The sequence below is a fragment of the Pimephales promelas genome, chromosome 21 (assembly GCF_988280905.1).
Source record: "Pimephales promelas chromosome 21, fPimPro1.hap1.1, whole genome shotgun sequence".
In the NCBI taxonomy this organism is placed as follows: Eukaryota; Metazoa; Chordata; class Actinopteri; order Cypriniformes; family Leuciscidae; genus Pimephales; species Pimephales promelas.
Window position 1 is genome coordinate 11,482,020 of NC_142789.1, and position 15,425 is coordinate 11,497,444.

The 15,425-nt window shown below is 39.6% G+C and overlaps 1 long non-coding RNA gene across 1 annotated transcript; it reads left to right on the top strand.

The window, feature by feature from the left end:
• Positions 1-87: 87 nt before the first annotated feature.
• Positions 88-3,444, top strand: LOC120485324 (uncharacterized). The gene is made up of 4 exons (XR_016148581.1): positions 88-360; positions 1,196-1,342; positions 1,773-1,895; positions 3,216-3,444. It is a non-coding gene; the product is annotated as an uncharacterized LOC120485324 (long non-coding RNA).
• Positions 3,445-15,425: the final 11,981 nt, after the last annotated feature.

A 15,425-nucleotide genomic window follows, 5' to 3' on the forward strand; every position in this document is an offset into this window, starting at 1 on the left:
AAAACGAACTTTTTGGTGTAGTAATATATATTAAATGAATCATCATAATTTTTACTTAATAAAATTAAAATTCAATGTGAACTAGAATTTTCTAAGTAAAATTTTAAATATCTACGCGTTTAATTCATGTAATAAATTAACTGGTTGGAAAGAGTAAATCTTATTATATATTTTCTTGTAATATTTAAACGTTTTATAGTCCCTTCACATAAACATAGTAATTTTAAGTAAATTTTAATAGAAAAGCATAGCGCGTTTGAATCCGCACATGCGCGTTTGGACAAGTCTAACTGCGCACTTTGGATCTGAGACGAGACGAATTGGCGGGCTGCTGCGTGGCTGCTTTCTGTCGTGTTTGAGGTAAGTTTGTCTTTCTGTTTTACATTTAATAAAACATGAGTCTGTGTGGGTTTTGATTGATGATTCTTGTTTATTTGACTCAATAAACATTAATGCTCACCTTACAACATGGCCTCATATTAGTGCAACGCGTGTGGGTTATCCATAACAGTATAGCTGCTACTCATACTGTATCGTTAACCCCTTTTCACTTCCTAACGTTAACGTACATTATTTATATTGAATCGGAAGTTTTCAATAGTTTTATAGATTCACAAAGAACTGTTTTTCGTGTAAAAATGTCAAACTAAGTAGAAATTAGTAGACAATCTTTACCGTTTTAACTGCTAGCTAGCTAAAATTGGGCCTTGAAATTAACAATTTAATGTCAACCGCTCTTAACGTTATACTGTTGACTATGGAAAAGTTTGAATGCTCTTGCTGAATATTGCTCAGGATGGAACGTTTACACATAAAGCTTTTTTTTTTTTTTTCAATCGCACTAAATCGTGCATAAATGAGGTCTTAAAGTAAGCAGGGCTGCGTTTCTAAAATCATCCTGTTTCTAAAAGTTGATTGTAGAAAATAGAGATCGTGAGTGGTAATCATGGGCAATAATAATATTGACAACAGTAACTGATTTAGCACATGAAAAAATAAATAAACTTGAAATGTACTAAACTCAAAGTTAAAATTAGTGTTTCTCTTTTGGATTTGCACATTACAAAAGAAAGTGCTGGATTGTTCACTCCACTGTTGATATCTACAGTCCTTGTATAATTAACCCTTGCTCCCTGCATCAGTCTATTTAACCAAATTTCTGCTGTTGTACTCTTGAATCATTTTGTCACATTAGATCAAGGAGGAATTCAGGAGAATCGATCATGGGGCAGAGATTCATGTTCAGACTTGACCAATGCACATCAAGACTTATTGCCCTGATGAAGGCCATGGGAGGTGTTGTGGGGACCAACTGAGGCCATTTCTGGACAAACTGAGTCAGGTGTGTTTGATCAAAAGTGTGCTTGTTCACATTTTTTTAAATAAGATATACTTAATGTATTTCTCATACATGCATGTACATTTATTGTATAGCTTTTAATACAATATAGATTGCATTAAAGTAGCTTTACTGTATTAAACAGACAAAAGTCAAAAGTTCAGAAATTTCAGTAATTAGAATTTTAGTCATAAATTACAACTTAAATTTCAAATATTAAGAATCTGTACTGAAGATGATAGAGTTTCAGCGACAGTTCTGCTTTGGCCAAAATGCAAGGCAGACAGGAACAAGAAGTAGAGTCACTTTGCTCTAAGTACTTTAAATCAGTGTTCCTTGCGCATGAATGCTTTTGTGTTCTCACTTGATTTCATTGAGTTCATTGTGTATGAATAAAATGTTGTGTAATGGTACAATATAAATCTGTTCACAGACACAAAGCCTTGAGATGGGAATCAGTTATCCGCAGCCTCATTCTCTACTTTGACGATAAAGAAGATGATAAACTGTGTTTTGAAGATGAACAGAGTTCTGACGGGCTCGGGACGACATGAGGGTGAGTCATTAATGACATCATTTTCATTTTCACAATCACGAAACGTCGCCATGGAAATAATAAGGAGATATATTTTAAAATGAAAGTCGCACACTGGGTGGTCAGCTAGAATATTTTAAAGTTGCGTGTGAAAGGTTAAACAGAGTCAAATTTATTTCACAGAAAACTGCACTCCAGTTTATAGCACCCTAAAAAGGATAGTTCACCCAAAAATAAAAATTGTCATTGTTTACATTGTGTAAACATTGTTTACACTCAAGTTGTTCCAAACCGTTGTGAGTTTATTTCTTCTGATGAACACAAACAAATATATTTTAAAAGAATGTTGGTAATCAAATGACGGTAGCCATTGACTTCCATAGTAGATTTCTAATGGCTACAGTCAACTGTTTGATATCCCATTTTCTTCAAAATACAATGTATGTATGATATACCGTCCTTGTCCAGAAAAGGTAATACAGACATCATCAAAGTAGTCATGCAGTGACTGCAGTGGCTCAATTTTAAGTTTATAAAGCGGCAAGAATACTTTTTGTGCGCAAACATAATGACTTTATTCCACTATTCATTTCATGAATTCATATGCATAATGAAAGCATAGGTGCACTCGAACAATCATTCATTAAAACGCATAAAACTTTAGTTTACAAAGACGTGAAACTCACCGAGTGGTCTGGGGTGTTCACTGATATGCTCACACAAAAATCGCTGTAAAAGATGCTTTCCAACAGGTTCTATCGTAGTTTTTGTCCAAGTCCATTTTCTTCCTGTTTTCGGTCGAACTAGATAACTAAGGATCGCGCACGCAAACTCGAACTAGATAACTAAGGATCGCGCACGCAAACTCGAACTAGATAACTAAGGATCGCGCACGCAAACTCGACAATTGACTACTGTGGATTTCGACCAAAAACAGGAAGAAAATGGACTTGGACAAAAACTACGATAAAACCTGTTGGAAAGCATCTTTTACAGCGATTTTTGTGTGAGCATATCAGTGAACACCCCAGACCACTCGGTGAGTTTCACGTCTTTGTAAACTAAAGTTTTATGCGTTTTAATGAATGATTGTTCGAGTGCACCTATGCTTTTATTATAAAGGCGGGGGGGTGCTAACACAGGATCCAAAAATTCTCGTGACCGGAGCATCTGTCTAAAAAACAATCTTAACTATTCTATTTCATCAGGGACGATCTTAAAACAGGGCTTTAATTGTAAAATACCGAACTTGTCCTTTAATGCAAGTCAAATAAAATAATTTAAGCCATTATATTTTTGTTTCTCAAAAGAATTATATTTTTTCTTCTAAATTGTATGCAGGAGGACAGCGGCAGTGACATCACTCAGCACAGCATTAAAATACTGGTCGTTCGTGGTGCTGATGGAGAAGATCCAATCGATGTATCCATCCTTTTTGAAGGGAAGGAAATGCTGGAAGCAGCAATACCGTAAAGACAGTTTTACTGAATGCACCTGTGTCAAGAGATGACTGAATGTCCATTCTTGTATGAACATTTTTGATGACTAAAAAATAAACTGTTTAATTGAATTTTAGTTGTGTGATTTGTGAAAAATATTGAGAAAATGATTATTTATTTATGTTCATGATTATTTATAAAAAAGAAATTATCAATGTTTAAATGTTTAAATATGTAGTAAATGAAAATCTCAACAAAAAAACTTAAATAATATCTACTTATTTTACTTCATTAAATGGTAAGATTTACTTAAAAATTTCATAAAAGCAAGCTTCCTAATTTAAAAACAATAAATAAACTTTACTTAATTACTTTAAATAGATATAGCTTCTAAATGAAATGTAAATGGGTATTTTTTACTTAATTTCTTCATGAGAGTTTTGTTCAATACTAAGTAGATTTTACTTGATAATGGCACGCGAGTTGTACTTAATATTATAGCAGTAAAATTTACTTAAAATTTACTTGTGCAAATTGTTACGAGGATTTTATTAAGTAAATCTTACAAGTAGTTTTTTTCAGTGAATGAAACAAAGTGACGGCTTCAAATTGAATAACATTTCTACGAGACATTATTCCACAGAGTCTTCTGTCTCATTTTTCTTTAGTCTTTTGAAAAATGATTACATTAGTTATGACATAATAAACCCAGCCATACACCTTCCAGCTTAAAATAAAGGAAACTTTATCAGTGCTCAAAATCCATTTCAACCTCTCATCTTTCAAACTCATTCAATGTCATGAAATGAATTGAATGTCTGTGTGATTGTGAGCCCAGACCCGCCCCTTGAAACACATAGTTCTTATTAAAATGATAAATTGCTCCGCACTGGAGGCCCCCACTGCTCAACCCAGTCACCATGGCAACAGCCAGAGCTCTGTTTGTGAGCTCTTTCACAGACTTCACGATAGTTGCAGTGGATGGCGTGGGCACTGCTTGTGTTTGGAGAACGTATGTAGGCGTCAGAGTTGACTAGGTGGAAGAAGCATATACTAATGCCAGGTGAACCATCAGCTTTCTGACACACACACAAAAAAGCATTTTTACATAAACTGCGTGTCTTTGCCTAATGATCATTTTGAAATCAAATAAGAAATGATTTACTAGGGCATCCACTTTGGTACTGTAATGCTTAAGTTCCAATGAAGATATAGTGTAACACAAGTTTTAATAGATAAATCCAAAAGGGCAGCCAACATGCGAGACAGTGTGCTTTAGTGCACAGACAATACCGGACAAGGAATGCAGGTGAAGGGACAACTTAAGTATGAACACAAACCAGGATAATTACTTAAACGCAGCTAATACATACGTATGAACTAATAATGATGGTAACCAAAGAGAAAAACGAGTGGCAGGAATCTGAACAAAGAAGATGTGCATGACAAATGAAAACAACCTGAAAATATAGCTGCGAGCAGCGATTACGGGCCAAAGACGGCCCTGTGTCAATAGCTCAATATGTTTTGCAGCACTTAACACTAGAAGTGCCAGAATTCCAAAACTACTAGAACGGCCACGAACGGTCATTTTGACCGTTAGATTCAAAACAGTGTTTATTTCATTGACGAATAATTTTCATAATTTTATTTTCATCAACCACATTTTTTCAAAGACGAAAACGAGACGATAACTAAATAAAAACTAGGTTTGAATGACAAAAACTATGACGAAAATGTTAGTGACGATATGCGAAGCGGTCAATAGGCTAATAATAATAATAGGACTAGCAGAACTAGTGAACCGCCCATGCAGCAACAGCGCAGGACAGGGCAGCAGAGCTCACCAGGATCATCCGACATGAATGGATCATCTGGATCCGCCGTGTCTGATGACAGCAGCCGTCTCTTTTTCCTTGATGTGGACTCTGACTCTGAATCACTCTCTAATGATATATAGCCTATAGATAACGTAAGTATTATAGATAACTGTAGTCTGGTTTTATTTGCTTATTTCTGATCAACAACTAATGTAGAAATTATTATATAGCAAACACCGCTACAGAGGTGACCGGACGGACCTTTCTGTTGACAGTTGAGAGAGAACAAGATCAACTGCGGGATATTTAACAAAAAAATATTGCGAAATTCAGTGCGGTCAATATGACCGTCTATGGCCGAAATAGGTAAATATGTTCTTTTTTTTTTTTTTTTTGCCTTACGTTTATGTAACTTAATTTATATGAAAAGCATTTTAAATGAAAATACAGACAATTTTAGGAAAAGTCAGGTACCAACAGGATTTTATTATTTTTTTCAACAAAGTTATTGTAGATATATAATTCAAAACGGTCAAAATGACCGTTGTGGCCGTTCTAGTGTTAAATGTACAGAATCTCCGTATTTATCTGGAGGTCTTTGTAATTATATTTTACGCTTATGTGTTCTATGATATGCAATGGAAGTAAATTTTAATGTTTAACATGGGTGTATTCACAACACATAGCATACAATATAATATCTTAAAGGGATACTCCACTTTTTTTTTGGAAATAGGCTCATTTTACAACTCCCCCAGAGTTAAACAGTTGGGTTTTACCATTTTCGAATCCATTTAGCCGATTTTCTGATTTCTGATTCCGATTTTCCAGACAGTTTCTGGTCTCATTGACTTCCATAGTTTCTGGTCTCATTGACTTCCATTGTAGGAAAATTTTTTAAAACTGTCTGGTTACTGATATTCTTCTAAAAATCAGAAAATCGGCTGAATGGATTCGAAAACGGTAAAACTCGACTGTTTAACTCTGAAGTTGTAAAATGAGACTATTTCCAAAAAAAAGTGGAGTATTCCTTAAAAATTATTCATCTTAATGTTGTCTCTGCCTTTTCTGTTTTAATGATATTCAGAACAGAAAAAAAACTAAATGTTCCTTTATTTTAATTAAGACATATTTAAGCAATTAAGCATTTTTTTAAATAGCAGCTAATCATGCTAATAGCAGCTCGATTGTAATCTCCGTTAATGCAAGTTACGGCGAGCTGCATGGATGTGCTGGATTCGCTGTGTTTGGATACCGATGTAGGTTTGCAAAGCCATGAGCATAAATAGTAACCGTCTCAAATAAGCCTGGTGTGTTTGTGTGTGCCGTGCTAGCATTGCTGGGCAAAATGAGATGTATACAGTGACGTAAGATCTGGCTCTCTGATGGTTCTCTAGCCTGTGGAAAGGCAAACCGGTTCTTTGAAAGCTCGTCAGTCGAACCAACTCCGAACCAGCACTAGCTCTAGCTCTGAACCACCTGGTTCTTGTTGGTGGAAAAGGGGCAGTGGTGTTGTCTAGTTTTTTGTAGGGAGTATACTGTAATATACCAGCAGATCAAGCAAAGCAAAGCAAGCCAAAAGCCAAGGCAACAGTGGCAAGGAACCAAAACTCCATCAGGTGACAGAATGGAGAAAAAAAACCTTGGGAGAAACCAAGCTCAGTCGGGGGCCAGTTCTCCTCTGGCCAACGAAGTAACAGTGTGTGATTCGTGCTGTATTACCTGTTATTCGGGCTGAGTATCTATTTTGAAGATGAAGTAATCACGCCGTTATAGAGACGAGTTGTTGAGGATCAGTGCCGATGGCTGTCATGTCGATGAGGCCGGCACTTAAGGATGAGTTGGGATGGGTCCTGGCGCAGGTCCACTATAGAGGGTCCCTTGGGATCCCTCAGAGAGACTAAGGCCGGATTCACATATAGCACCTAAAAATGCATAGAAAACGCTGAGCACGCCACATTCTCCTTTTGCCAAAGCGCTAGGGCCTTTGCGCTCCGGTTGGTTTTTGTCACGTGTCCTACTGTGCGTATATGGTGCACTTGCGGCATTCTGAAAAGTTGAGTTGTTTTTATCTCGATGTGGCGCAGGCGCGCTTGGAGAAAACGAGCGCGTCGCACCACGACCGTGTCGCATACATTATGAGCGCGCAAAAGACGCGATATGGGTACAGGCCCTAAGCGTGCTTTCATACCTTTACTTGATGTGTTCCCGGTTCCGGCTGATCTAAACACAGTTGTGAGGATACTGTTTTTTCCAGTATCTTTGACAGAAAAGGCAGATTCGAGATTGGCCTGTAATTGTTAGCATTGAGTTTCTTGTTACTTTAATGTTGGCCATGTGCCAATATCCACACTATGCCCTGAGGTCTTCCTCGAAGTGGACACTTGTTGATAGTGCACTTAGCAGAGTAAGTGAGCAAGTGCCCGAAGCTGTGAAGAGCAGAATTGGGACAGTTTTGCACACATCACTATCTATGTCACTTCTGTTGTGATCTGGAGAACAAACACTGTTCATTTGGCTAATGTGTGCTGCTAATAATAGCTGTAACATGACACAATCCCTTTGAATGAAAAATTGAATATCTTTTTTCACTCTAAGCTACCAACCTTTCTGTTAATTTTATTCATATTTAACATTTTTTGGCTAAGATAAATTGTGATATAACCTTCATAAACTATGAAGTGATGTAAACTCTGCATTATACTGAAAGCTGTTCCTAATATGTTGTCATTTTGGTGAGTGAATGTGGAGAAAAGTGAACTATTTTCATTTACACTTAAAAAAGAAATTTCATCTCCATTTGTTTGTCCTCTTGCTTCTTGCCGAGTTTTCCCACTGCCGACCAGCACCATAGCAACCGTTTTGCTTCCCCATTGGTTAGCTGTTTGAAACATCACGACCCTAAAAGGATTCTGGGTAATAGCCTATTGCAAAGTGAAGTTTTATGCGCACTTGTGAAAATCACAATTGAACAGGGATGATCATCCCTGGAGAACACCATTAGAGGATCGGGACACCCTGCGGTCTTGCACCCCTTAGCGAGAACGCGCATTGAGGGACACAAGGGTGGAAGTGTGGATATTGGGACCGGGCCGTTGATTAGTCTGTTGATTTCCCTGGTGTTTCAGGGAAGCCCCCCTATTAGCCAAGCCCCCTTGTTATCTTGTTCTCTGTCAGTTGTTGAATGGACATTCCCTGGTTTAGTGTGTTTCCTCCTGTTACGTGTTTTCATTTGTTTTCACCAGTTACTTTGTGTTCAAACTTTAGTTAGTTATCACTGAAAAGGTGTGGATAGGGTAATTTTTGTGGCTGATCTTTTTGCATATGCATTTGTTGGAGTTTCCCTTTCAGAAGCAAAATTTATGGGAAATGCAAAAATGTAGTATACGGTATTATTTCACGGTTTGAATGCTAAAAAAAATCACGGTTTGAATGCTAACTGGTAGATTGCGCTGGTTGTTATGAAAATGTTCCGGCTGTGTCTATGTTCTGAATTTCTTAAACTTCATGCAATAGTGCTAATATTTCACTGCGTGTTTAGTAAATTCTGACGCCAAAAGAGTAGTATTTGTTTGTACATCTGGCCCTTATTCGTTTAGCATCTGCAGTGTGTTTGAAATGTAACAGTGAAATACTGACAGATATTTAAAATTTAGTGCCTTTAAAACATTTTTAGGTTGCTTGACATTCATTTGGACTGATAGAAAGCTAATTGTTGATGCCTCTAGAGGAGCTAAGAACATCATTTGTGCTTCTTTGCAGTACTACTATTCACTGTCTTAGAGGATTGCATGGCAACAGTATAATTAAACCCCAAGTGTGGGATGCTGTCTAGTCTTCATAGATGTCTGTTTCATCTTCTTTTTTTTCCGTATAATAATCATTACTCATAAACCACTGTGTTCTTTTAATCTAATAAATACAAATCTGTTGCAAATAGTGTACTTTGGAATATAAAAGTCTTCTGATTTTTTTCTTTTTCTTTTTCTCTTCCTGCACTTAATGACATCCATGCTGCAAATGAAAGTTTCATATTCGAACTCTTTTTATATTTTGGAATGCTTGCACTGCCAGTGCTTTGGTTTAATCTGCATTTAATAAGATTTTAAAGTATGACCTCAGCAAGTCTTGCAAATGCTAGTATGAAATGCTCTGGGCTACAAATGATCTCTGGTGGAGAGATTAAAACTTCCTGTATTAATGAGAAATCAAGCTATTTAAAAACCAGGTCCTAAATGCTGGCTTGTCATATTTTAATCCAACTTAAAAGCATAGTATTTCGCAGATCTGCAGAGTATCTTATTGCTTAATGTTTTTGGTTAATTACTGTAAATACTGAAGTGATCATTTATACCTCCAGAACCATTGGTCTACTGTCACGGTTGGTAGATCCGCTGTCTCAGTCTCGTTTGCGCTGATTGCATTGTTTTGTGTGGGCGTTACCGCTGATTACCATCATCGGCAATAGCTGCAAACCTATTTAATGCCCTGTCTTTCGTCTGGTGTTTGTCAGATTGTTGTTGAAGCTTCCCGTGTCTAGTGCCTGTTTCCTGTTCTCCTTGTATTTCCTGGTCTCTGGATCTTCGAACTGCTTCACTGCCACTCTCAGTTCTCTACTCTCATCACCTGCACTCTCACCTGGATCACCCTTCTCAGTCCCTGCGTCACACTGTGTTCCTGACTGGACCCTCGCTTTCTTCCTGAGAGTGTTTTCTGTATGCCTGTCTACATCATTGAGAGTTACTGAGAATAAATTACATTTCTGCACTTGCAATTGCTTCCGCCCATTTATCATTACATAATGATCTGACCATTATGGAAGCAGCCAGTCCCACCTCACTTCATCAACCACAGTGCTTCCCAGATGGATCAGCAGCATGAGAGCATCTCCAACACCTGACGTGCTGTCTAAGCGCTCGTGACGCAGTTGTCTGAGCTCGCCCAGCAGATCCAACGGCTAAGCATTCCTGCTATGCCACCCACACCACTCGTTCCACACACTGGCCGCAGAGATGAGGAGAGTATTTGACTGTTCGGTAGCCGGCAAAGGGGCTGCAAGAAGACTTGCGGACCTGAAACATGGTGTTGGTTCGGTTGCGGACTACTCCATTGAGCTTCTACATTAGCAGTGGAGTGTAAGTGGAACGAGGAGGCGCAGTGGGATATGTTCCTGCATGGGCTGGCTGACCATGCTCAAAAGGAGATTTACATGCTGAGATGGGCCAACAACGATCACACCGGTCACTTCTGGACTCTGGAGCGGAGGGTAATTTAATGGACTCAAATTTGGCACACAAGCTACACATTTTCCGTCACACCCCTGTCCCACCAGATCTCCATCACTTTGAATGATCAAGCACTTCCTGACATTTTACTTACTACTGGTCCCATAACAATTATCACCCCCAGCAATCACTCCGAGACCATCTCCTTTCTCCTTATGGACTTCCAAGTAGCACCTATTGTTCTGGGCCACCCTTGGCTTGTGAAGCATAATCCTCAGGTGGATTGGGTTTCTTACTCACTCGCCATGTGGAGTGAACATTGTCACAAGTCCTGTCTTGTGTCTGCTTGTCTGTTTGTCTCTGTTTCTGTGTTTCAGGAGAAGGCAATGAATCTGTCAAATGTGCCTGCGGAGTATCTGGACCTGAAGGAAGTGTTCAGTAAGTTGTAAGAAATTATAGTCTGCTCCGATCCAACTTCCACTCCAATATAGATTATATTGAAAGGTTCCTTCACTTAAAAGAGCTTATTTATCATAAAATCAATTCCTTACAATCTTAAAAGTATCACAGTCAGGTTCATCACCTATAGCGTGGGAAGGACAGCAGGTATTCAAGAACCATCTTGATTAGGGGGCTTCAAAGAGATGTTATCACCTTAAACATTTGGCCGTTCTTATTTGAAAGAAGATCAAAGACAGAACACAGCTGTTACGACAAGAGCAACTTCATTTACATTAAGAGGACAGTAACAGGATAAAAGGTTGAAGATTTGAATGTTCGGGGGTTCATTCTGATGCTGGTGAACCCAAGGTGCTTCGTGTGCCTTGCCACTGCTATGCTGTAATAAACTTCATTTTTGAGATCTTCGAAGTCCACTTCATTTTTTCTTACAAAGTCTTGTGCTGCTTCTCTTCCTTCGCATCGTCCCTATGACTGTGCTATAGAGTTACTGCCAGGTAAGTCTGTCTAAAGGCAAGCTTTACTCTCTTTCCGTTCCTGAGAGGGAGGCCAAAGAGAAATATATTTCTGATTCTCTAGCAGCTTGGTTCCTCCAACCTTCTTTTCCTGCTGGGGCGGGGTTCTTTTTTGTTGGAAAGGAGAGAACTGAACAACATCACAGGGAAGAATACTTATCATTTGCCTTTGACTTGCCATACATCGTCTCTACTGAGGGAGTGCATTTGGACACTGACAAGGTTAAGGCTGTGGTAGATTGGCCAAATCCAGTTTCCTGTAAGGCCTACAATGGTTTCTGGAGTTCGCCAATTTCAGTTGTCGCTTCATTCGCAATTTTAGCTAACTAGCCGCACCTCTGACTGCTTTGATCTCCTCCAGAACAATGTTCAGGTGGTCCGATAAAGCCGAGGCTCTATTTACCAACCTAAAGAACCGCTTCATTTCGGCTCCCTTCTTAGTTGCCCCTGATTCCACATGTCAGTTTGTGGTGGAGGTCGATGCATCAGAGGTGGGGGTAGCTGCCGTTTTTTCTCAACATGCTTCTGGAGATGACAAGATGCACCCTTGCGCAGTTTTTTATTCTCATCGTTTGTCACGTGCCGACCATAACTATGACATTGGTAACAGAGAGTTGTTGGCCGTCAAGTTAGCATTGGAGGAATGGCGTCATTGCCTAGTTGGATCAGGGGGACCGACTTTTATCATTTGGACTGACCACAAGAACCATATTAGATCTGCTAAAAGACTCAACTCCAGGCAGGCTTGGTGTGGACTTTTTTTCAGAGGTTTTGAATTTTCTCTCTCGTACCGCCAGGGTTCCAAGAACATCAAACCCATCAGACTCTTTATCTCATATTTTTGATCCATCTGAATGCCTGGTTACTCCCTAGTACATTTTGCCTGAGAAAGTAGTTATCTCCACACTCCCATATGTGAGGTCAAATTGAAGGTCAAGACGGCCTTAGAAGGGGTAACGCCTCCAACCGGTTACCCATCGAATCGATTATTTGTTCCGGAAGGGTTACAGTCTGACGTTATTTGGTGGTGTCATAGTTCCAATGTGGCTTGACATCCAGGAGTAAACTTAGTAAAGCAATGATTCTGGTGGCCATTATTGGCTTGCGATATTCACGATTTTGTCTTGGCTTGCTCAGTTTGAGCCATAGGTAAAACATCTAACCGACCTCCTGATGGGTTTCTCCAAACCGCTGTCTGTCCCTTTGAGACTCTGGTCCCACATAGCGCTAGATTTTGTCACCACCCTCTAATGGCATGGCAGTTGTTTTAACCGATGAGGACTGTTTCTCGAAGGTGGCACATTTCATTCTCTTGCCCAAATTACCCTCAGCTAAGAAGACAGCAGTTACTGTAGTTGGTGGCATATTTCGGCTACATGGCCTCCCGATGAACATGGTTTCTGACAGGGGTTCGTAATTTGTGTCCAAATTTTGGCAAGAGTTTTGTAGATTATTGGAAGCCACAGTTAGCTTGTCTTCAGGCTATCATCCCCAGAGTAATGGTCAGGCCGAACGAGCCAACCAGGATTTGGAAAGAATGTTGCAATGTTTGGTATCCAAGAATCCTTCATCCTGGAGCCAGTAATTGTATATGGTTGAGTATGCATATAACACGTTACTAGTGTCATCCACGGGCCTCTCTCCGTTTAAGTGTAGTTTAGGGTAATAGCCACCAACTTTTCCTAGTCTGGAGTACGAGGTCGTGGTCCCCTCTGGTCACGCTTACGTACAGAGGTGTCACTGCACATGGACTAGAGCCCGTGATATTCTGCTCCAGGTGGGGGCGCGCACTAAGGCTAAAGCCGATCGCCACCGGTCAAGGCCTCCCATATACGCCGTGGGTCAAAAAGTGTCTTTCTACCAAGAACATTCCGCTCCATTCCATTTCCGACAAGTTTGCTCCCAAATTTATTGGCCCGTTCCCTGTCACAGATTATTAGTCCAGTGACAGTCCACCTTAAACTTTCTCCTACGTACAGGACAATTCATCCCGCCTTTCAAAGATCAAGCCCGTCTTTCACTCTCGCATTAATCCGCCTACTCCGGTTCCACCCCCCGCCGCGACTCGTAGATAGGGAACCTACATATACAGTAAATCATATTCTGGACTCGAAACAGAGGGGACCCAGATTCCAGTACTTGGTGGACTGGGAAGGTTATGGTCTAGAGGAGGGGAGTTGGGTACCTGCTAGATACTTTCTGGATCACTCCCTTATCGATGATTACAATCGACGGGGGTTCGTCGGGGAACGTCAGGAGGCATTCCTAGGAGGGATGGTACTGTCAGGGTTGTTAGAGCTGCTGTCTCATTCTGGTCTTGTGTGTGCTGATTGTTTTGTGTGGGTGTTACCGCTGATTACCATCATCACCAACAGCTGCAAACTATTCAGTCACCTATTTAATGCCCTGTCTTTCATCTTGTGTTTGTCAGATCGTTGTTCGTTGTGCCACTCTCACTTCTGGACTCTCATCACCTGCACTCTCACCTGGATTGGCCATCTCAGTCCCTGCATCACGCTCTCCTGCTGACTGTGTTCCCGACTGGACCTTTGTTTTCTTCCTGAGAGTGTTTTCTGTCTGCCTATCTACATCAGGGCCGTGCACAGGGGGGTGGCCCGGTGGCTAGAGCCACTGCCCCTCTGCCCTCATTGACTGAGGTGCCCCTCCTGCCCACCTGCTCCACTTTGCTCAAAGCATTCCGTTGATTCGGCTAATCCGCTCCAGGTTTTCCTCCTCGCTCGGCAGTCCGCACTCCGCAGCATATGTCTGCGGCCCTCTCTTGAAACTGAATACGACAGTTCACGAAAGCTGTTGCATTGACAGGTAGGCTATGCAAGACTATGGAAGCTTTCCGCCACAGAATGAAAAATAAAAAAGGCAATTACAACTTTTTATCTCACAATTCTGACTTTTATTCTTACAATTGAGAGTTTACATCTCGCAATTCTGACTTTATTTGCAAGATATGTTTTGATTATGACTTTAATTGCGAGATATGAAGTCAGATTTGCGTGATATAAAATCAGAATTGGGTGTTATAAAATCACAATTGTGTATAAAGTCAGAATTGCGAGAATTGGCTTGACTCTCGCAATTGCGAGTAACGTTATATATCTTAACGTTATATATCGAAATTCGACATATAAACTCGCAATTATGTGTTATAAAGTCAGAATTGCAAGATGTAAACTAGCAATTGTAAGAAAAAAAAGTCGCAATTCTGTTTTTTTTTCCTCTTAGAATTGCGACTTTATAACACGCAATTCTGACTTTATATCACGCAATTCTGGCTTTATATGACGCAATTCTGGCTTTATATCACGCAATTCTGACTTTATTTCTCACAATTCTGACTTCATATCTCACAATTTTGAGATAAAAAGTCGCAATTATTTATTTATTTTTATTTTTATTCAGTGGCGGAAACAAGCTTCCATAATAGACAGTGGTTGAATCTGCGAAATTATTCATTATTTTTTTGTTTATTTTGTACATTTATGTCGGTAATGTTTTGCTCTTGGTCTTCTACTAGTGCTAACAACTTGTACAACATATCCACGTTCTTAGAATTAGCTGCTTGTCTAAACAAATTATTGTACTCTCTAGATCTAATACAAATAATAGCCTAAGTACACCCCCCCCCCCCCATCCTTTTTTGCTGTAAAAGGAAAATACTGTAGCAATAATGTAAAATATGTAACTGTAACTGTAACAATAACTGAATAATTTGTGTTAACAAAGCAACCACCCCCTTACCACCCCCTTAGTGCCCCTTTTTTTGGCTAAGGCCACTGCCCCTCAAAATGTCTGTGCACGGCCCTGATCTACATCATTGAGAGTTACTGAGAACAAATTACATTTTTGCACTTGCAATTGCTTCCGCCCATTTATCATTACATCTACACTCTACATCAATACACACACGCGTGTCCACAATTTGCCTTTTGTAAAAACACGAAAATTTGAACATTTCTTTATTTTGTTGTGCATTAAGAAATTATCGCATTTCTTTTTCCATGAAATTCTACAGGTGAAATGAAAAAGATGTTTGTTTTATTTTATTCTCCTGTATCCTGCTGACAGAAATACAAAT